This window comes from Danio rerio, chromosome 21, assembly GCF_052040795.2.
Source record: "Danio rerio strain M-AB ecotype USA chromosome 21, GRCz13ab, whole genome shotgun sequence".
NCBI lineage: Eukaryota > Metazoa > Chordata > Actinopteri > Cypriniformes > Danionidae > Danio > Danio rerio.
Genome location: NC_141041.1, coordinates 9,275,712 through 9,299,000, shown reverse-complemented (window position 1 = coordinate 9,299,000; position 23,289 = coordinate 9,275,712). Strand labels below are relative to the sequence as shown.

Genomic DNA, 23,289 nt, shown 5'->3' with positions numbered 1-23,289 from the left:
TCTTTGGACTGTAGGGGAAACTGGAGCACCTGGAGGAAACCCAAGCGGACACGGGGAGAACATGCAAACTCCACACAGAAATGCCAACTCACCCAGTCAAGGCTTGAATCAGAGGCCTTCTTGCTGTGAGGGGACTGCGTTACCCACTGCGCCACCCTGCTTTGTGGAACAGGCCTCTGCTAATTAACAGATATTTGTGACAGTGTAGTAAAAGAATAAAAAAGGCACAAGAGTCCTAAATGGCAAGGTTATTCACTTTTTAGGACTGTAACTGTAAATTCGAAATTTTGTACCAGCATCGCTATATTTCCCCCAGACAGTGAATTAACAATAAAAGAATCAAGCCATATTGGATAAGAGCAGCAGAAGGAAGGCAGGTTTGAGCTGATGAGATCGAGCAGTTATTTCCGCAGCAGATGATTCCTCTTACTGCATTTCTGCATGGCCTGCAGGCCATCTGCTGCTGCTGCTAAGAGCACACAACCCAAAAAGAGCCTCTTTCTGCTTTATCACTTCCTGCATTACAAGAAGCGAACATACTTGATTGACAACTTGATAGAGAATTTGAATAAATATGAATATTTAAAAGGCTAACACACACACACACACACACACATGTTGGTATTGGTGGGTTACAAGGACTCTCAATAGGTGTAATATATATTTAATATAATAAAACCCCATTAATTATATGGCTCTACCCCACATGTGGCAAATAAGAAGACATTAAAGGTGCAGTAGGTGATCTTCCACAATGCTAACAGCTTAGCATAAATCTCTGAATCACAGTCCCTCCCCTGCCGTCCAGAGCCCCGCCTCCTGAAACAGGAGCATGCACAAAGATGACAGCAAAAGAACCCTTTCTCATATGTTAAAAGCAATGGCTGTATAAAATAAAAGCAACTAATGCTTGTCTGACGGCGTGCAGTAATTACACTGACATGCTATTTCAGAGCGAATATTTAGAATTGCATGGTAAACAATATAGGGAGAGACTAGGCGGAATAGCAGTATTTACTTGTGTTTTGTTGTTAAACTAATTAAAATCTACAGTACTGATGCTGTAAAAGGTCCCTTATAAAACTGAAAATAGTCTTATCAATCTTTCACCGGAAGATTTTAGTGGCTGAACAACACTTCTGTGAAGATATAACCCAGTTATAACAACAACATCTAACGTTACATCAGTTTTGCGTGACGCTAAAACAGTTTTAGAACAGAACATTACCTGTCTACGAGAAATCCTTCAGACATTGTGTCATTGTAATAAGGTTCACGGCCCTTTGGCCGCCGGGAAGAAGGTGGCGGAGAACCGACGCAGTTTTAAAATGATTTATTAATAACAGCGACGGCAGCTCCTCACGGAGGCTGCCGTCTAAACCAAAACAAACGGACGGCAGCTCCTCACAGAGACTGCCATCAAACTGAAAGCAAAAGTAAAATATGTCCGGGCCCGGTCCTCTCTCGGCTTCCTCTGCCATCGGTCCTTTTATGGTCCAGAGCTCCTTCCGTGGGATCCAAGGCAGGTGCGCACCGCAGGTGTTTCTACTTACGCAGTGGCCTCATCCCATTCCCACGGCTCTCGGCCACGCCCCCTCGCCACAGTCATCCTTTCTCCAGCATGCAAACGTAACTCCAATATTGATTCAGGTTTTTTAAAAGTTTTGATTCAGAATGTTTTTGCCGATCGCTCGCGCTCGTGCTCTCTCTCTCGTGAACGCGCATTACGTCTATGCACAAACAGCGTTCGGCGGAGCTGCGTATAAACGGTTGCACAGTTGTTCAAATCTGCATTTGCTGACAGACAGATTGGGCTACTTATCAGAATTATGAGAGATGTCTCTATTTAATTGGATGAACATTTTTTAGTTTTATGCCTTACCCAAAATATAAAAATACATATAAATACATTAGGATCATTTACTGTAATCATTACTATTGGACTGTGAAGAGACTTTCAACCAGCACAACAACAAATGTTTCTGAAGACAATCACCTACAGCAACGTAATACACTACAATGTTTATTAAGCTTTGAATTACAAGGACATGAGGCATTACCACATAAACCACCTTAACCTCCTAGGGTTCAGTGGCCACATACGTTGACAGCACATTTTAGCTCCTAAGTTTCTATTTAAAATACTTTAAATGTTTTATATTTTGTTATAGACATTCAGTGTGATCCTGCAACTGTTTTGCAGCATACGAAATGTCCCTGACACTATTTTTAACTGTCCAAAATGGAGGGGGAGGGGATGGGGGGGGGGGGGGGGTTACTCACTGATAGTCAAAACATGTTCAAAAACATTTGTTAAATATGTTAAATATGCATTACAAAACAATCAGGAAGAGGTGTTTTATGTAAATTCGAAAAACGAGTCCACATATATGGACATAATTTTTCTCTAAAAGTACATCATACTGTATAAAAACATTATACTTAGGTTTTTATTCTAATTAGGTTCCCATAAGCCCAAATAGCAAAAAAAAAAAAAAAAAAAAAAATGCATGTAAAAAAAAACACATTGGGCCTTAAGAGGTTAATGTTGTAATAGGTCATACCCATATCATTATAAAAATTTCAGTCCTTGTAAACCACTCAAACCAGTGCACAAATATACATGCGTGCACACACTCACACACACCATCCTTAAAGCTGCTGAGCACATGTAGCACTATGCAGACACATAACAATGATTTATTATATTGTTGACCAGCACTTCATCTTCATCAGGTTCTACTGACACTTTCATTTGAATGATTTGATCATTTCTGAGAAAGTGTGTAAGTTTTCATTTCAGGTTTCAGTTCAGCTTAATTGAGCGCTCAGTAGTGAATGAGGGACGGCAGCAGATTCTTACTACTGACTTTTAATGGAGCAAAGATTATTCATATGGGAACAATTGCATTTGGATGCTGTTGGTTTCTTATGAATGCAAAAGAATCTGATTGTTATCATTGATCTTTCAATCAATGTTTCTTTCCTCCTGGAAGCCCTGGTTCCTTTACTGTGTGATGACTGGTTGAACTCTCAGATATGGGAGGGGCTTTTGTAACCAACAGCCAATGACTGCAATGGTGATGAATCTAAGTTATAACATTTTGGTCTTCATAATTTTGTCTTCTGTCTAATGATATTGTAAATATATTCCACATGTAAAGTTTTAAACTGTATTTATTTATAAACTTATAATAAGTATATATTTATTTAAACAATATGTTATACTTATAGGGAAGACAATCAATCATTTTACTCAACATAAATTAGGGATGCTCATTTCGGTTAATTTTGCCTAGCGACAACCGCCACTCTTTACCAAATATTAACGGTCAGATTAATATTAAATTATTATTTAATTTACAAAAAATAAGTGACGTGTCTATTTTGTTTGACATGAAATATTGCATTTTAAAATACTGAATTATTTCAAAATGCCAACAGCAGCATACAGAACATAACAGAGCATCTTCATGCACCTGCAGTTGCCAACAGCAGAGAAAAAAAGAGAATAAAATAAATAAAAACAATAAAATAAATAGGCCTGCCTTAGATATTTTTCACCAAAATGATAAATTTAGATTACAAAACAAAAACACGGTGACGCAGTGGCGCAGTAGAAAGTCAAGAAAGTCACTGTTTCAAGCCTCGGCTGGGTTAGTTCAGTTGGCGTTTCTGTGTGGAGTTTGCATGTTCTCCCTGCGTTCGCGAGGGTTTCCTCCGGGTGCTCCGTTTACCCCCATAGTCCAAAGACATGCGGTACAGCTGAATTGGGGAGGCTAAATTGTCTGTAGTCTATGAGTGTGCGTGTGAATGAGTGTTTGTGGTTGTTTCCCAGAGATTAATAAAGGGACTAAGCCAAAAAAGAAAATGAATGAATAAATGAATGAAAACAAAAACACTTTTTTTTTTACCTTTTAAGAACTGGCATAGTCTGTTTATTCCAATCTTTTTTTTCTTTTCGTCAAATAAAAATATCAGGCTACCTCAAATCGATCACTCCATGGAAATATGCATTTATTTAATGCTCTGCTGTTATTATTATATTATAAAACCTCTATAAACATTTTTAATAGAAGTCATTAGTTTAAAATTGTGTTAATTATGATTATGACTTATTTCCTCCGTCTCATTCGCGGTTCATGTTTAAGCTACAGCTGGAGCTGCTACTTGAACCATCTATGCTTGTTCGAGTCACCAGTAACTTTAACAACAAGTGGGTCAACTTCCTCTCTTCCTCTTCTTCTGCGTTACAAGAGGGTGTCGGAAGCTGAAAGTTGTGTAGCGCCATCTAAGGTCAAGGAGTGATTTTGCATACTCTTCTGCTTGATGCCAGTGAAAATTGATTGGGTTTGAATGCAGAAAAATGTCTCGTGAAACGCTGACGATAAACACAAATGAAAAGCGTCCCAGTGTGTAGGAGCCTTTAATGTAGACTTTTTGTAAAGTATAGGCTACTATAGCATATAACAATTTTGTTGTTTACATGTGATATTGATTTAAATTGCATACATGTCGGCATCATGTTGGCGCAACTTTTGCAAAGTTGCTTTGGAAAAACAATTATTGTGATCTAAAATAAATAAATAATAATAAATGAATAATAATAATAAAGGGCTACATGGTGGCGAAGAAGGTTGCTTTTTCTAGTCCCAGCTGGGCCAGTTGGCATTTCTGTGTGAAGTTTGCATGCTCTCCCCGTATTCGCGTGGGTTTCCTCCGGGTGCTTCGGTTTCCCCCACAGTCCGAAGACATGCATTGTAGGTGAATTGAATAAACTAAATTTGCCATAGTGTATGTGTGTGAATGAGTGTGTATGGATGTTTCCCAATACTGGGTTGCAGCTGGAAGGGCATCCGCTCTGTAAAACATACAATGGATAATAAGGCGGTTCATTCTGCTGTGGCTATGCTGAAGGAAAATGAATGAATGAAAACTGAAGATAGTTAAATTTGAAATCTCTGTGATTTAGAGACAAATGTTGAATACCCAAATTAATCAGTTTCTCCTCTTCAAAACAGCCAAAATGGCTTAAAACTGGATAGCCCTGAACTACGTCAACATTTGCTGGTTACATCTGTCATGAAACATAACCATAAAAACACTTTTATTTACCCTTTAGTCATTTATCCACCATGCCAGATTATGGGCTACATCTTGATTTTTGTTTTGCCATGGGTGTGTGTGTCTGTGTGTGTCTTTCATTTGATCATTAGGTATGTGTTTGTGCATGCAGGCTTGTAAAGTGATTGGCTATAACCAGTTTAAGATCAATCAATCAATAAGCCAATTCCCCTAAGAAAACCTTTCTGTCAACGAAACTAATTCATTAGTTGTATGAGCCACAGAGTGAACAGGGAAGGGCAGAATTTGTAAATCATGTCACGCTAAAAGGATTTGTCATTTTGCAGCACTCCAAATCGATTGTACATGGACGGCGCTCTGGCCAAAATAAAGACGTTTTATTTAAGAACTGTGAGATACTCCATTGTTCATTAGCAACACGGGGGATTTCCATTGCGGTGAATGGGGGGGATTTCCTTCTCTCAGAGCTGAGTGTGTATTTATTGCCAGAATTGATGCTGACTTGACTGCACATTCATTTCAATAGCAATATATTTCAGAATATGTGATCATCTTTATATTATGCACAATTCAACATTCATTTTTGCAGCGCTGCTAATTATATATGTTACTTTGTATTCATACCTTGTACTTGTATTCATATTATCCTGCAAAGATGGCTAAAAACTGATTTACAAATGAGGGCAGGCTTTAGGTCATGCATGGAATTGCAATTGTCACTTAGTCTGAAATGAGATAGTGGTGTTCAATTTATGAATAAGCTAATTCTTCTCATTAATCCATGAAATGAACTGATCCGTTTGCATCTGTTATTGAGTCAACAACATACTGATTCAAATGATATAGTCAGAGCAAGTGTCCAGTTAATAATTCAGTGAATCGAATGATTTTCCCAAAATGAATCTCCAGTAAACAAACAACTGATTCAAATTATTTGCTCATCAGTTTCAAGTTGACGATTCAGTGATTCAAATGATTCAATTACAGAAATTTTTGGTGCTTAAGATTCACTGATTCATTGTGTATGTTCAAAACGTCTCCAGTTAACACCTCACTGATTCAGTCTCCAATTAACAATGAATCAGTTAAATAAATCCAATTAAATGAATCAGTCAAAGCGACTCTCCAGGTAATGATTCAGAGGTTAATGATTAATTGATTTAAATGACCCGGTGAGAGGAAGGCATTAAGTAATTATTCACTGTTTAATGATTTGCTGATTCAAATGATCTGGTCAAAGTGAGTCTTAAGTTCCTTATTCACTGATTCAAATAAACCAGTCAGAGTGAGTCTCCTGGTAATGATTCACAGGTTAATGATTCATTGATACAAATGATTTGGTGAGAGCAAGCCATTAGTTAATTATACACTGTTTAATGATTCGTTGATTGAAATGATCTCGTCAAACTGTGTCTTAAGTTACTAATTCGCAGATTAAAATGAACCAGTCAGAGCGAGTCTCTGGTTAATGATTCACTGATTCAAATGGTCTGGTCAGAGCGAGTCATTTGTTAATTATTCACTGTTAAATGATCTCATCAAAGTGTGTCTTAAATTACTGATTCGCAGATGAAAATCTTACTGATTCACCTAAAAAATCACCGATTCAAATCAACCAGTCAGAATGAATATCTAGTTAATAATTCACTTATTAATTGGTTTATTTGTTTTATTTGTAAATAAATGTAAAGCCATTTTAGCATATTCAAACAAGAAGTAATAGCCTAAAGAGGGATGTTTAAACTCCTAAAATTTGTGCTAATTGCCTTGTGATTAATCAACACAGGCTCATTTTGAAAATGTAGTCCCGTGGACATTTCTGGAGACTGCGAATTATGTAGCCGGAGGTATGTATGGCTGCATTTAATTTTTTTAAGCGAACGCTACTGGGCGATATGGCGACATCCCTTTTCCCATTTACCGGCTGACCGCTTACCTCCATGTGGAGGGCTTTCCCGCCGCAGCCCATTTGTCCAGTTAGCTTGTCGTGTACGTCAGTGGACTTGAGATGCAGAGAGGAGCTGACCACGTGACGAACGGGTTAGAGTCTGGGGAAGAGCGGTTCCAGAAATGAGGTAAGGAAAAAACTGAATCCATAAAATATCCAGGCTTTTCTTTTTCTGGACGGCTTTTGTAAATTGTTGGTTGGGTTTAGGGAAGTAAGCGGGTGGGCGGGTCAATTGGTTAAATTGGTTGGGTTTAGGGAAGGAAGAGGGTGGGTCAGTCGATGGGCCGGTCGCACAGTCAATCATTCAGTCAGTCAAACAGACGGTCGTTCGGCAGTGACCGTGGTGTGTTTACGCGAGAACAGCGCAGGTGTGAACGGCACTCGCGAGAGACATTTGAGTCATGTTGAACGCACCTAAAGATTCACTGACTGAAATTGTATTACTAATTCACTGATTAAAAATTTACGGATTCAAATGATCCAGTCATACAGGGCCGGCTCTAGGCATGGGCAGGGGTGGGCTGAGCCCACCCAAACATCTGTCTTGCCCACCCATTAAAAAAGACAGCATACACATACTTTTATTTGATTTTGCTTTAGTACAATTTTGATTTGATAAAAGAAATCTAAGCCAGGCTCTGTGTTGAAAAATGGAAAAAGGCGAATTGAAATCCCCGACCAATCATAGAGCAACACCAAACAGTTTGATTGTCTGTAATTAATGACGTCCTCATTACTTGCGAGGCTTGCTTGGGTTCAATCTGTCCAGGATTATGGAGAAGCTGTAACAGAGTCACGCAATTCATAAAGAAACAATTCCTACTCCCTATTCCAACAATCTATCTACTGGATCAGGAGTGTAACGATACACTAGAGTCATAATTTGATATGTATCTCGATGCTGAACACATACGATATTATCTTGATGTTGTATGCTAAAAAAAACTTTGTTTAATATTGATGTTTTTATTATTATTTCTCCATAAAAATATATTAATATCATATTTTGTAGACCTACTTGAGGTCCAGACTTAAGGGTAATGGACTTAAGAATAAACTTTAAATTGGTCCTGGTCCTCAATGCAAAAGACAAAGATCACATCAGATTCATAATTCTGAATCATTTCAGAACTAAATGATTAAATATGTTAGACATATGTTTGCACTCTGTCTTTGATGACACATCAAAATAGACTATTTTCAAATAAGATATTTGTCATTCATGATCAGATTCCCTCTTGCCTATTCAACATCAAATAGAGCACACCAATATAGCCTACTGCCACTGACATTCAGTACATGTTTAATCCCCACACAGAACACTCACACTGTGAATACAGGCATATTCAATTTATGTCTATTACTTGCATATTTTATTTTTTACACAGTCTTCATTACAATTTTAAAAAGACTAGAATAATGCCCGAATGTGTGCTTATTATTCCAGTCATTATTCATTCTTGAATGTTGACTGGATTTAAAAATAACCCTTTATTAAAAAAAAAAAAAAAAATTTTTGTGCTTAAAGTGACAATATAATGTTTTCTTAACCAAGCCCATACAAGAAAATTTGCAATTGCATCATTGAATAATTTGAATCTTACAGTGTATCTATCTCCTAACAGTCAAAGCGAGTCTTCACTTACTGATTCATTGATAAAAAATTCACTGATTCAAACGAACCAGCAGACTAATAATTCACTGGTTAATAGTGTGTGACAGAATACATATAATATCATACCATACAGTTGAAGTCAGAATTATTAGCCCCCCTGTTTATTTTTTTCCCTCAATTTCTGTTTAATGGAGAGCAAATTTGTTCAACACATTTCTAAACATAATAGTTTTAATAACTTATTTCTAATAACCGAGTTATGTTATCTTTGCCATGATGACAATAAATAATATTTGACTAGATATTTTTCAAAACACTTCTATACGGTTTAAAGTGACATTTAAAGGCTTAACTTGGTTAATTAGGTTAACTAGGCAGGTTAGGGTAATTGGGCAAGTTATTATACAATGATGGTTTTCAATAATTCTGACTTCAACTGTATATCATACATATCATACAATACACAGGATAGTGATGTATTGCAGACAGGAGTTCTCTATCATTCAGCCGCATCTCAAGTGATCTGACATGAACATAATCAGGGTCAGCTGCCCTGAAACCTGCCTAATTACAACAATAAGTGAAGCCAATATTTCAGGCAGCCCTCTAGCTAAGCTTAGACAATACACGGTTTTACACTCAATCCAACAGACACATGACCAGTTACTTTTCTGTCTGTGTGAGAGAGAAATAAATATCAGGTGATGACGGTCATTAACGTGAACCTGCTGATTCTGAAGTCACAGGTCGCTCACCTGATGCCCTCCAGACAGACGGCATGCTGGGAAAACATAAGCATTCACATGAGCCAAGCAAATGGAGCACAAACATCAGTCTGACATGCACTTTAACCACACACGCACATACTGCAGTGTCTGCTCAGTACATTTTAACCAGTACTTGAATACACACACTAAAGAACGTGAAGCGTGTTTTCGGGTTTTTCCACAAGGCCATCAACCTGCTTCTAAGATCAGTGTGTGTGTTTTTATGAGCGAGAGTGCAGGGATTACTGTATAAATGACTGGCTGGCTACTATGTACAGTGATGTACAGTGCATTTACAGCAGGGTCAGTCCTCCTGGGGCAGAATCAGGTTAAGTGCCTTCATCAAAGCAGATGCGCACCTGCTGTCCAGACCTCTGCTTTTACATTAGGAGACAAAGAGCAGTTCTAATGTCAGCAGACTGACTGCAAGTTATACATTGCAGTCAAGCATTTAATTGTGCATGGTGCATGTCAATTAAGAATATGCATGCAAGCAAATAGATTGGAGGAACTATGACGTCAATTTGTATGCAAAAACCCGGAAGCGAGTTAGCATTTTAGCAATTCCGGTTCTCTCGTCACAAAGTCAACAGGTTTTTTGTATGGGGTTTCAGTAAAATCGCTTAAATAAGGTTTGTGGCTAACACAAACTCAATATATTTTCACGTTTTTACGACTGAAGTTTATTTATTTTTATTATTATTGCGGATTGTACACCTTTTTCTTTTGTCCCGCCTCCTTGCTGTTTTTCTGATGTCTTATAGGCTCCCACACCGGCGTGATTCCCTGCTCTGATTGGCTGCTGGTCTACGAGGCCTGTATAAAACGGAGCTTCCGGCAGGAATCGGGGAGCTCATTTCTGCTGCGTTCGGTGTTTGGAGTGGAGCTCCTGGGTTTCCCTCACCCCTTCGGCCGACGACCAACAATAATCACCTTTGTATTGATGACCATCCTATGCTTGAATATTTATTGAGAGTTTGAGCGTGTAGGGGTGACCTGCCTATTTATTTGATTACTTTTGACTTTGTTTATATTAGGGAGTCAGGTAAGATTCTTGTATGTTTCTTTAAATCGTAATAGGTAATTTAGTGGATTTATTTTATAGATTCTTTTGTTTGTTATTTTGGCCTGTGGTCACCCTGACGAAATGCTCGTTTATATAAACCCTACTTTTCTATAATAAATATCTTCATATATACTCTCAATTGAGTGTGTGAGTTTGGTTGTCGACCGAAGGGAATCTTTTGCTTTAAGTTTTGTTTAGTTTGGGAAATCCACCACCCCAACACATTTGTTTGTTCTTCGTTTATTATGCCCTTTTCGTTTCCCCTAGACTTGGGGCGTAATAAACATAAAACACATTAGTTACATCATACTCATGAATTTTTAAATCGGTTATGCTTCTTTAAAAAGACGGTTGCTATAAAGTTGCTAAATGGGACTACAGGCAGTGTCGGAGACATTATACGTCATCGAGATGAGTTGGTCTGGAGCGCAGCTCGCTTGTGTTGGGCATTTGGTTTTGTCTGTTATTTAGGTATTTTCATGAATAGTATTTTATAGTTTGTAGTATTATTCTAATTGGGAATTCAGACTGTGTGTAAATAATTCCTTCACTTGTAAAGGCTGTAGAGACAGATTCATTTGTTCAATTCAATTCAGCTTTATTTGTATAGCGCTTTTATATAAATGGTCATAGTAACTGGAACAGTGCAGTTCAGTTTTTAGTGTTTAAGTTCAGATCAGTTTAGCTCAGTTCAGTGTGATTTAAATCATTACTGAGAGTTCAAACACTGAAGAGCAAATTCATCGATGCGTAGCTCTACCAATCCTAAACCATGCGAGCCAGTGGCGACAGCGGAGAGAGAAAAAAAACTTTACCTGATTTGTTGATCTTTTATTTTAATAAACAATATTACAAAGATGCCCACCAGTGCATCCTGTCTCTTTCCTGCTCTTAGTAATGCAAACGTATGAGTGAATGTGTAAAAATACATTCATGTTAACTGTCATTTTAACATGATCGAGTGATTTTTCATCTTTTTTTCTTCATCTGAACACATTTAACTGCATCATAACTGCAGTTTTTACACTCCTCCATAAAATGTATAGCATATGTGACTGTATGGGCTGCTTTTCGCTGTACTTTGTGACAAAAAAGGAAAATTGAATGTTGTTCTCGATCCATGATGGAACTTGCAGACACTTGATAGACCTGTTCCTCATGCCTTATTTCTGTCGTCTGTTAAGGTAAGCAGGCTGTGTGCACGCGAGCGATACACTTATTTAAACATGTCTTATGATGTAGGCACATTTATACACAGAGTTTTAAAACTTTTAGAACAACCGTAAAGCAAAACAGATGTATTTCCCGTGTAAAAACGATCCAAAGGGCACATAGATATATGTGTTTTTTGCGTATTTATTTGTTTATAATATATACCGTGGATTATAATATAATAAACAGAGAGATTAACTCTTTGTCACGGACATTATTTCTAAAAATTAGCTTGATAAGTTGTAGCAGGGTGGGGCTGACGTCACAGACGAGGGCCCCGAGGGCAGTGTAGTCCGTTTGTAGCCTAATGTTAGCTTTTCAATTCATGGCAGGGCATCTCCGCAGGCACCACAAAAACATAGATTTATCTGTTAAACCGACAAGTGTAACACAAACTACTCTCCTATCTTCATTTGGAATAAAACTTTCAGGTAACTTAACACGTGCAAAGGCAATAACAAGCATGGTAGGAGTACTTATAGCCGCGGACATGCAACCTTATTCAGTGGTAGAAAACTCCAGTTTTAGGCATTTAATTAGCTTGCTAGAACCGCACTACGAAATCCCAAGTAGAACGCATCTCCCAGCTATGGTGATACCCTTCATGTACAATAATGTGAAGGAGAAAGTTATTGAAGGTCTTAGCAGTGAACATTTAGTAGTCTTGACGACAGATTGCTGGACCTTCAGAGCAACAAAGAGCTTCATGACTGTCACAGCGCACAGAGGTCAGATATTATTATATTGCATAAAAGTCTTAAAATGGCATAGCTTGTGCTTTCAAATTTTATTTTTTTTAAAATAGAAAATCAAATTGAACCATGACTTTAGAATTGAAAATGTAATCGAATCTAGGATTTGGAGGATCGTGACACCCTAACTAATGAGCTGTATTGTTTATCTGACGTAACGCATGATGAGAAGTAGACATGCACATGGGAACGGTGGGCGGGGAGAAGCAGCTCATTCACATTTAAAGCCGCAGGCTACAAAAACAGCTACAATGTATTCAGACACCAAATGAGCAGATTCTGGAGGCTATAATAAATTGTATAATGGGTGTCTTGAGCTGAAACTTTATAAACACATTCCGGAGACACCAAAGGCTTATCTTACATTTAGTAAAAGGGATAAAATAGGTGTCCTTTAAGTACAGATCATTTTCCAATGAAATATTTTGTAATTGACCTACTGTAAATACATCTAAATATTTTTTCATTAGTAATTTACATGGCTAAGAATTTAATTTGGACAAGCAGACTTTCCAGGTTTTCAAATAGTTGTATCTCAACCAGCAGAACAGTGGCTCAGTGGTTAGCACTGTGGCCTCACAGCAAGAGGGTCGCTGGTTTGAGTCTCGTGTTTTCCGCACAGTCCAAAGATATAGGTGAATTGAATAAACTAAATTGATTATAGTGTATGTGTGTGTGTGTGTGTGTGTGTGTGTGTGTGTGTGAATGTAAGAGTGTATTGGTGTTTCCCAGTACTGGGTTGTGGCTGGAAGGGCATCTGCTAAATAAAACATGTGCTGGAATAGTTGGCGATTCATTCCGCTGTGGTGACGCCTGATAAATAAGGGACTAAGCCAAAGGAAAATTAATGAATTAGTTTTTTTTACATCTATACTGTTTTTATACATCAATAAAAAGCTTTTAAGTTAATTTAGCTTTTTGATAATTGACATTTATGAATGGTAATTTTTGAGGTCAAAGGTCACATTAATATTTTATCAAGGTCAGTTTAATATTCTTTTATTTATAGTATACTCTCTCCCATTACAAAAGCAATATTTACAATAGTGCATGCCTTGGCAAACTATATTAAAGCTGTTTAAAAACCCTATTTTGGATCTCCCTCTGCGTCCGAGAGCATCACTGCCCTTTGAATGGTTTGTTGGAATAATGCATCAGTTTCTGTCCAAGTGTATAAACGGGTTCATGGGACGCGACTGACATTCCACCCCCACTACGTTTCTCTCCCACTCATTCTTCCAGTGAATTCTCCTCAAATTTTCCAGTCTTCAAAGGAACAGAAAGGTCAGAGACATTCACTCAGAGAGAGAGCGACGGAGCGCGTGTCAATCCCATTAACCTACAGACTTGACTCTTAACCTCTGCATTACTGAGGAATGTTCTTCATGTGCACAGAAAACTGCAGAAATCAAAGCTTTAAACAATCATGATTGGTTCAGCAGACTGAACCTAAACTGAATAAAGGCACAGGGTGTAATTTTCACCACTAGAGGGCGCATATTCACAACAAACAAAGCTGTATTTTGATAACACAGTGAATGAGTGTGAAATCAGGGGAGTAGTGGTCTTCGTTACATCCTGCAGAAATCATGTTGATGTATGAGCTAAAGTATTCAACACTTGTTATCACAGTTGTATGAAGCAATCATTGCTGAAAGCTTTCAAAGGCCATGTCCACGCTAATATGTTTTCGTTTAAAAGCACATATTTTTCTCTCCGTATTGGGCTTCTGTCCACACTGAGATGACGATTTTAGGAAACACTGTCTAAAGTGGATACATCTGAAAACGCCATGTTCATGTTGCAGTGTGGACTGTGAAAACGGAGGCTTTCAAAAACGATGATGCATTTTAGTCATGTGATGCAGTCATGCGACCAATTCAGTTAACATGGTGGGTAGCATTGTAAAGCAGATATTTTGAGTGCTGTCTGTTTTGACAGCTTTTTAAAGATAAATGTCATGTTTGTACATGCTCCATATTGTCTCTCATAAAACACAAAGTGTTTACTTGGAGCTGCTTTTCAGCACCGGAAGCAAACAGCAATTGTGAAAATTTGCCGCAATGTTTCAAAGAGACAGAAAGTAAATAAATGCCAGGCGGATATGATGCAGGTAAAAAAAAAAGTTTTACACTTGTGAACATACACAGTACATGAACAAAAGTGCTTTAAGGTTCTGTTATTATGCTGAGTTCACATCAGACGCCGATAAAGCGTCAAGCACAAGTGATTTATATGTTGAGTCAATGCAAACACGCAAAATAGACGCAATTTGCGAGATCGAGGCGGCGCAAATGAGGTGATTGTCAAGATTTTCAGATTCTCCAACTCGCAGGATATGCGCAAAAGCTGAAATCGAGTTGGAAAATCTGAACTTCATCTGAAATTCGCACCACGATAACCAATCATGAGCTTGCTCTTGTAGGGGAGTGAATTTGAAGTAGCGCCTGTGGTTTCCCCTGAGGGAAAATCCTCTTGCCAACACCAGACAACTGTTGATCAAACTGGGCTCGGCTCAGTCTAAAGCACCGCTGAAAGCCTCCATCATTCAGATTTAGTTTCTGGAGGAGTTGATGAACTCTCAGAGCTGGGTGCACCTCTGAAAGGATCTAGTGGACTCAGACATGGCACCGAACAAATCTACGCTGTTTTTCAGCATTCCTAAAGCACATAACCAGCTGTTCTCTCAATAAAATCCATGTTAGCCATTTTGCATGAAACAACAGACAGAAGCCCTGCCCATGACATGAATCTGCATCTATTGTGAAGTGAATTTGATGCGCAAATGAAGCGAGTACACTCAAAATGTTCACGAATAGCAAAATTCACAAAACCCCTCAAGTATTGTGTTGAATTAGTCATTTTAAATAAGTAGTTTGAACAAGCAGCAAAAGCAGCTTTTTTAAGTGTAATTCCAGCCAGATCTAATGAGGATACATAACTATTTTTCGTTTTGTCAGTTTCATGGCTAATTTTCGCTCAAAAAAATGTAGATAAGTTTAAGATAATTTTTCTATTTACCTCTTGACTCTTCTGTGGTTACATCCAACACAATCTCACGGCAATTCGTAACTTTTTGATTTAGTGGCTAATTCGTATGAATTCGTATGATCTAATTTGTACAATTTAGTACGATTTTCTCATCACCCAATGACGGTGTGGGTTAGGGGTGGGGTTGGGTGCCACGCCTCCTTTTTAAAATCATACATTTTCGTACGTCTGAACTCGTACAAATTCATACTAATTAGCCACTAAACTGACAAAACGTAAAATACTTACGTTTCTTCGTGAGATCAGGCTAAAACTGACAGAAAAATGTCTAGGTCAATATGACTAGGGACTATACTCTCATTTCAGCGTAATAATCAAGGAACTTTGCTGCCATACCATGACAATAACAGGCGCAGTGATATTACCCATGGTACAGCAGCAAATTTTCTGAAATATTATGCCACAAGGAGAGTTTAAGTGAGTAAAATCTTTTTTTTTTTTTTCACTTTTTAAGAGATATGCTAACGGTCTAATCCGATTCAATGATCTATGCAAAGCTAAGCTAAAAGTTCTCCCTCCAGACCCGGAGATCGGCTGAACAGATTCAAAAATGGTAAAACTCGACTGTTTAACTCTAGGGGAGTTGAAAAATAAACCAATTTACAAAAGAGTTGAGTGTTCCCATAAGTGTCTCTGACAAGCTCACTAAGAAAACTATTAGTGCCTTTCCACCAATGGGTCATCGCTCAGATAACACACTATTAGGTTCTAAGTCTTCCATTAAGCAACACACTTTCTCTACCAATCCCTCATTCCACACACTCCACCAGACAGACAGTTTTGCAAGAAAGGGAACAAACATGTGTTGTGTGTATGTGGTTTGGCTCATTGGGAGATGTTTATCGAATGAGATCACTTTAATTAATATCAGTAGCAAGTACAGATCGCCTCTATCCTCTTTCCTACTCATCCATGCTCTGTTATTGGAGATCTAATTATAGTTGGTTGTTTGTGGTCAAGTGGAAGCTAACATTATGAAATGAAACGCCCAGACCAATCTGCATGATACACTGAGGTAAAAGTTAAATTGTGGCAACATTTTGTTAATTTGGGGTCTTGAGATTTTTGCATTTCTTTAATTCTCCTGTTTAATTCTTGCTTTAAAAAATACTGTAAAAACTATAATATTGCAAAATATCAATGCAATTCTAGCTATTTTTTGTAAATCTGACTTTATCTTCAGAATTCTGGGTTTAAACTGGACATTTGTCTATTTTTTTTTCTCTGAAATCTGAGTATATATTTCCCAATTCTGACTTTTTTCTCTGAAGTCTAAGTCTATATTTTACAGGTTCTGACTTTTTCCCTCTAAAATTTGAGTTTGTATTTTACAATTCTGACTTTTTCCTATAAAGTCTGAATTTTTCCTCTGAAATCTGAGTTTCAATTAAAAAATTCAGATTTTTTTTCTTAAAATTTAGTTTTTTTGCGTCTTGCAATTCTGACTTTTTTCCCCTCAAAAATTAAGTTTATATTTAACAATTCTGACTTTTTTCTATGTAATCTTACCTTTTCCTCTAAAATCTGAGTCTATATTGCCCAATTCTGACTTTCTCTCTCAGAATTCTGAGTCTACATCTTGTAATTCTGACTTTTTCCTCTGAATTTGAGTTTATGTTTCTCAATTCTGACTTTTCCTCTGAATTTTGAGTTCATATTTCACAATTCTGACTATTTTCCTATGAAATCTAAATTTTTGTTCTAAATCTGGGTTTATATTTCTCTATTCTGACTTTTTGCTCTGAATTTTGATTTTATATTTCTCAATTCTGACTTTTTCCTATGAAATCTGATTTTTTCCTCTAAAATCTGAGTTTATATTTCTCTATTCTTAATTTTTCCCTATTAAATCTGACTTTTTCCTTTGAATTTTGAGTTCAAATTTCACAATTCGGACTTTTTTTCTGTGAAATCTGAATTTTTCCTCTGAAACCTGAGTTTATATTTCTCAAATCTGACTTTTTCCGCTGAATTTTGAGTTAATGTTTCTCTATTCTGACTTTTTCCTCTGAATTTTGATTTCGTATTTCACAATTCTGACTATTCTCCAATGAAATCTAAATTTTCCTTCTGAAATCTGAGTTTATATTTCTCTATACTGACTTTTTTCTCTGAATTTTGAGTTTATTTCTCAATTCTGACTTTTTCTTTGAATTTTGAGTTTGTACGTATTTCTCAATTCTGACTTTTTTCTCTGAATTTTGAGTTTATACTCCTCAATTCTGACTTTTTCTATAGTATCTAATTCCTAGTTTCCATCTCAAAAATCTGACTTTTTTATATAAATGTTGAATTTTTCACTTTTTTTCCAGGATTTTCTTTTATTCTAACCTTGTGGTTCATTCATCTCACTTTTTTGTTTATTTTACACACAAAGTATACATTACAGGATGGTTACAGTTCAACAGTCACTTTTTTAAACATAATAATAAAAAAGTTTTTGTAATTTTTTCGTAATGTAATAATCTGAATGTGTTTGAACATTGTAGGTCAAATCTCAAATCCTAGAATCCATTTTCCACTACATTGCAAATCACAGGAAAAGATCATTATGATGTCATAATGTTGTCATAAAGAGAAAGACTTCCTAAGTTCTAGTTCTTCGAGGCAGCAGATTGATGAGTTAACATTAAGCAAATTCTAGGCCATTTTCTAATAGACACTGATCTCTGCAGCTAATTGTGCTGTGAAATGTTCTGCCTGTAGGACAGCACTAAATCGCAGTTATAAGAATATCTTAGTGATAAAAAGCTTGGACAAAATTACAGCCAATTGCATAACACCACAGGAAACAATTAAAAAGTGCTAATGTTTCCAGATTTCAAGATTTCTAATTAAAAACAGCATAAACAGTGGACCTTCAAGGCTTGTAAACCGTAATGTCCTGCATGATTACTATCAGGACAAACATTAGTTTAAAGATATTGCATTTTGTTGAACTCGATGAACACTTATACTCATGACGATGACTTTAAATGTAATCCATTAAGCCACAGATCAAGTCATTGATTGCTTTTAGGCTCATAATCAAACGCAAGCACAACTATTTAGATATTCAAGCATGTGTGTGTGTTCACGTTCTCCCTCACACACATGCAATCACGTCACTTTAAATGTCATCATTACTGCGAGCTCCATGTGTTTCAGGAGACTGAATGTCTGAGCAGCATCAGGACTGAATGTGTTAGAAAAATCAGGATGATGCGCTTCCTGTACATCTGTGTGTCACTTGTGCTGCCCTTACATGTTCACAACAAAGACATTCACAATGAGGTTCAAAACATAAAGAGATCTCGGTTTTTATATAATAGATGTACACTAAATATACATGCTGTAAATCAGGGATGTCAAACTCAACTCCTGGAGGGCCGCAGCCCTGCTCAGTTTAGTTCCAACCCTGCTCCAACACACTTACCTGTGTGTTTCAAACAAGCCTGAAGGACTTAATTAGTTTGATCAGGTGTGTTTAATTAGGGTTGGAACTAAACTGTGCAGGGCTGTGGCCCTCTAAGAATTGAGTTTGACATCCCTGCTGTAAAATTAATGTGACAGGTCTACTGTCAATGTTTCACAACACAGGTTATCCTTAAACTGGATCTAAACCTGGTTAAAGTTCAATTTAAAATACTCTTTATTTAAAAAAAAATGTGGTTTTATGATAGTAAAAGTGTAGTAACATATTTGGCACTTTGATTACCATTTGTATAACCACATTTCTACCACAAATACTTGGTTTATGTTAGTAAAACCAGGGGTAATTTGGGGTTGGCATATTCATATGTAGTAAAAGCGTGGTTTCTTTTGTAAGGTTTGGTAAAATGTCTCTGCCTTATGAAAATTAACCATGGTTTTAAAAACATTGTTAATTAACCATGATATTTGTAATAAAAATGTGGTGGAATGTTCCACAATTTTAAATATGTTATGGCCTTTTATTCTCCTCTTTACTTCATCTATGTTAAGCTCAGACACTCTAATAAAGAGCACGTCATGATTTTGCCAAGTACAATGCGATCCTGGATTAACATCTACACTCTCAGAAAAAAGGTATAAATGGTTCACAAAGGTACCTTTGTAAAAGTTGTACCTTAAATGGTACAGAAAAGACCTCTTATGATGCTGTTCTGTATCTTTTATGGTATAGTTGAAATGAAGGTACACAATTTTTCTCATAAAAAAGGTACATAAGTGTTGGACAACTCCTTTATAACAATATATGTGAAGATAAATATTACTGGAAAGGCAAAGTGATTTTAAAAATAATTTCCATATTAAAACATGACTCGTCATTTAAAAGCAAATGTTTAAAGAAACTCATAAACATTAATTATTAAGTTCTATATTAGAAAACAACTGATGAAACAAAACAATAGGTATTGTAAACTAAACATTTAAGGCATTTTTAATAATCATTTGGTAAGCATTTTCTAATAAAAATATTTTCATTATTGATATCCACTTATTTTGGCGTTTGCTTTCCACTACGCACATGAGCTGGCAAAAGTCCTGCCTATGCAAAGTGTTCATGCAGACATTTTAATATAGTTAAACTAATCAAACATTGTGCTTGTGCATATCTTGCTACAATACTTTTGCATAATTATATTTCTATTTTTAAATTAATTTAATTTACACAAAAACAAACTTTTAAAAACATTGTTTAAAAATGTATTTGATGTTTTATATTTACTGAAATATATGAAGGTATAATGTTGTATCTGCAGGTTTTAAAAACCAAAGGTACATTTTGGTTTTCCTTGGTACAAATCATGTTAAAGGTACAAACTGCAATGGAACACATTTGTTTCTTTGTCCTAAGGTCTAATTCTGTTCCATAAAAAGGTACTGCCCCAGTGACAAGGGTTTGTATCTTCTTTGGTACAACATTGTACTATTTTTTCAGAGAGTGCATGTCGGTCCTGGAACATAATTTTTAGTTCAAAAATGAAATCATGGGTGTGTATTACAGGGGGGTTTGGGTGGGATTGACCCCCCAATTAACAACCTGAAGGACATCAAAACAAAATGTATAGGGGTCAGCTCTTTAATGTTGGGAAATAATTGGCTCTGCTTTGTATTTTAAATAATAATGTTAATAATTAAAATTTATATTTAAAAAATTATTAATAATTTGAATATATAGTTGACCACGCCTATAATGGTTCATACCACTGTGAATGCATAATCACGCCAAAACGTATTCAATGGTCTGAAACTGGCAGATCTAGACAACTTCACAAGACTGTTTTCTAGTAAAATAGCTGTTTGTTTCTAAATATAGCCTAAAGTAAAAGTAAAATTAGATCCATATTTGACTTACAGTAACCTCAAAAGTAGCTAATCGGATACGGTAGGTCAGAATACACAAATTATCCCACAAAACACTAAAAACTTAAATACATTTAATAATAAATTAGATGAAAATTAAACAAATACATACATTTGATTCACTGAAGCCTGTATTACAAAAACTAACATTAAAGTTGACGCCTCTGATCGTCAATGTATGATTCGCACCCTGCCTATTCCATATCCATACTCAAGCATAACTTTAAACTATTACCAAAATCAGAGGGGAATAATAGTGGGACAACGACCATAGAAGTGCATAAACCTAAGCGTAAACCTAAATTCAACAATGGTAAACATATTCCTTATTTCTGATTGGCTGATTGGAATGTTGTTTCAGGATCAACATAGATGTTATCCGGGAACATGTCTTGGTGAAATCAGGTTGGTGGTAATAAAGATGAATTAAATTGAATAGTGGTTATAAAAAAGATAATTTATTCTGTAAAAATTAAATCAAATCAAATAAAAATGTGGTAACTGCAGTTTTAATAAAATTGTGTAGCATGTTCTTATTCCCCTAAATGCTTCTCAGCATTAAGAAAGCCTCAGGATTTAGAATAGACATAAAAACAGGTCTATAAATGTACAGATGTGTATATAAAAGAAATCCCATTTAAATTTGTTAATTTTTAAGCATTACAACCGTCAAAATGCTTTAAACTCAACCATCTTCTTAAAGATCATTTTTGTTATACTGCTCTCTAGTGGCGAAGGCGCAGTATTACAGTACTTTTACAGTACTTACAATTTGTTATGTGAGGAAAAAGTCAATTTCAAGATTGATAAAATCCAATATAAGATGTCCAATGAAACTATAAAACGTTAAATTAGTGTTCAGTTAGTTTGAATATGGCATAAACACATTTGCTAGCTCAAGACAAAACTAATGTAATGGAATTATTGCAGCACACATCGGAAAAAAATAAACCGGAGGTAGAAAAAGGGTAAGGTTATGATACAATTTACAAGTAGGCTAACTTTTATTACTTTTATAAACTAATACTAATTAGGTTATTGTGAATATTCATGAATTTTAAAATGTACGTTTTACAAAAGAAGCTAGAAAAATCAGGAAGTTCAAAATTATTATCATTATTATTATTATTATTATTATGTTTAATTTTTTTATTATTCATGTGGTCAAATTCTGACAGAAAAGTTTAATCTGCTGGCCAGTTTGTTATTTGCCTAATATATATATTATAAATATGTCTTTATTCTAAATTTTCAGGAAATGATTTTGGTAGATCAAAAAGTGTGCATATAATGACCACCCAACAAGCTATTCCTGCTGAAAATAGTGCTTAAAATGTCACTAAAATGCAGTATTTGAACCACTCTTGAAAAAAAGAACCACCCCTTCACCAGGCTGTCTACGGCCAGACAGCACTGTAAACTCTGTTATGTGGTTACACTGCCCTCTTGTGAATATACTATTAAAACGCTTCAAATTTGAGCATGTTCGCCTCAAATAGCATTGCAGGTTTTGTCGAATGCTAACACACTAGGCCTATTACTGATTTTCCTAACCATAAATTCAGTTCTCAAAACATTGTTACAGTTCTTTAAACTAATCACATCACACAAGTTTCAATTTCCTCAACATCTTCCACACAACTTTATACAAAATTTGCCTAAATCTTGCACAAGTTTAACCACATTTATTCAAATATAATTAACTCTAGCTCTAACACAAGTGTTAACACTCAGTAACAAAATGTATGACACACACATCAGAATCTCAAAGAAGAAAATAGAAAGATAAAGGAGGAGGAGGAGGAAGAGGCCAAAGAACATTTATTTCTGATTAAATAAATTTATTGAGCACAGGATGACCCCCACATAGGAATCTTACATATATGAGAGACAAGTTCATTACGATTTCACGCACACACACACACACACATATATATATATATATATATATATATATATATATATATATATATATATATATATATATATATATATATATAACACATATACATGTATGGAAGCTGGCCAATGAGTTCGGCTGAATAAGATGCTGCTTGGCTGCAGAGCAACCTAGGCTCCAACGAGGAAACCTTGAGCTCCAGCTCCTCCTCCTATAAGCTGTTTTTATTTTATTTTTATTTTTTTTGTAAAGAATTATTTTTGGCCTTTTTGCCTTTATTAAGTGGACAGGACAGTATTTTAGACAGGAAGCAAGGTGGAGAGAGAGACAGAGAGAGAGAGAGAGAGAGAGAGAAAGGGGGTAGGGACAGGAAATGTCCTCGAGCCGGGATTCGAACTCAGAACGCCCTGAAGTGCTACTGCTGCACAATATGTCAGCGTGCTAACCACTAGGTTAATGCACCGATTATAAGCTGTTTTTATGGGTACACCCACCCCACCCCTAAGCCCAAGCCCCAGTGACATAATTTGCAAAAGAAGAGCTGCAAGGAGGAGCTGGAGCTCAA

At 36.2% G+C, this 23,289-nt stretch overlaps 2 long non-coding RNA genes across 2 annotated transcripts in view; both read right to left on the bottom strand.

Annotated features, from left to right (window-relative positions):
• The window catches only part of LOC110438223 (uncharacterized), a 49,620-nt gene that overhangs the window by 20,971 nt on the left and 5,360 nt on the right, over positions 1–23,289 (bottom strand). The gene's annotated exons all lie outside the window — the stretch shown is intronic.
• LOC147838750 (uncharacterized) lies at positions 15,941–17,729 on the bottom strand. The gene is made up of 3 exons (XR_015520910.1): positions 17,596–17,729; positions 16,829–17,553; positions 15,941–16,748 (listed from the first exon to the last, which is right to left on the bottom strand). It is a non-coding gene; the product is annotated as an uncharacterized LOC147838750 (long non-coding RNA).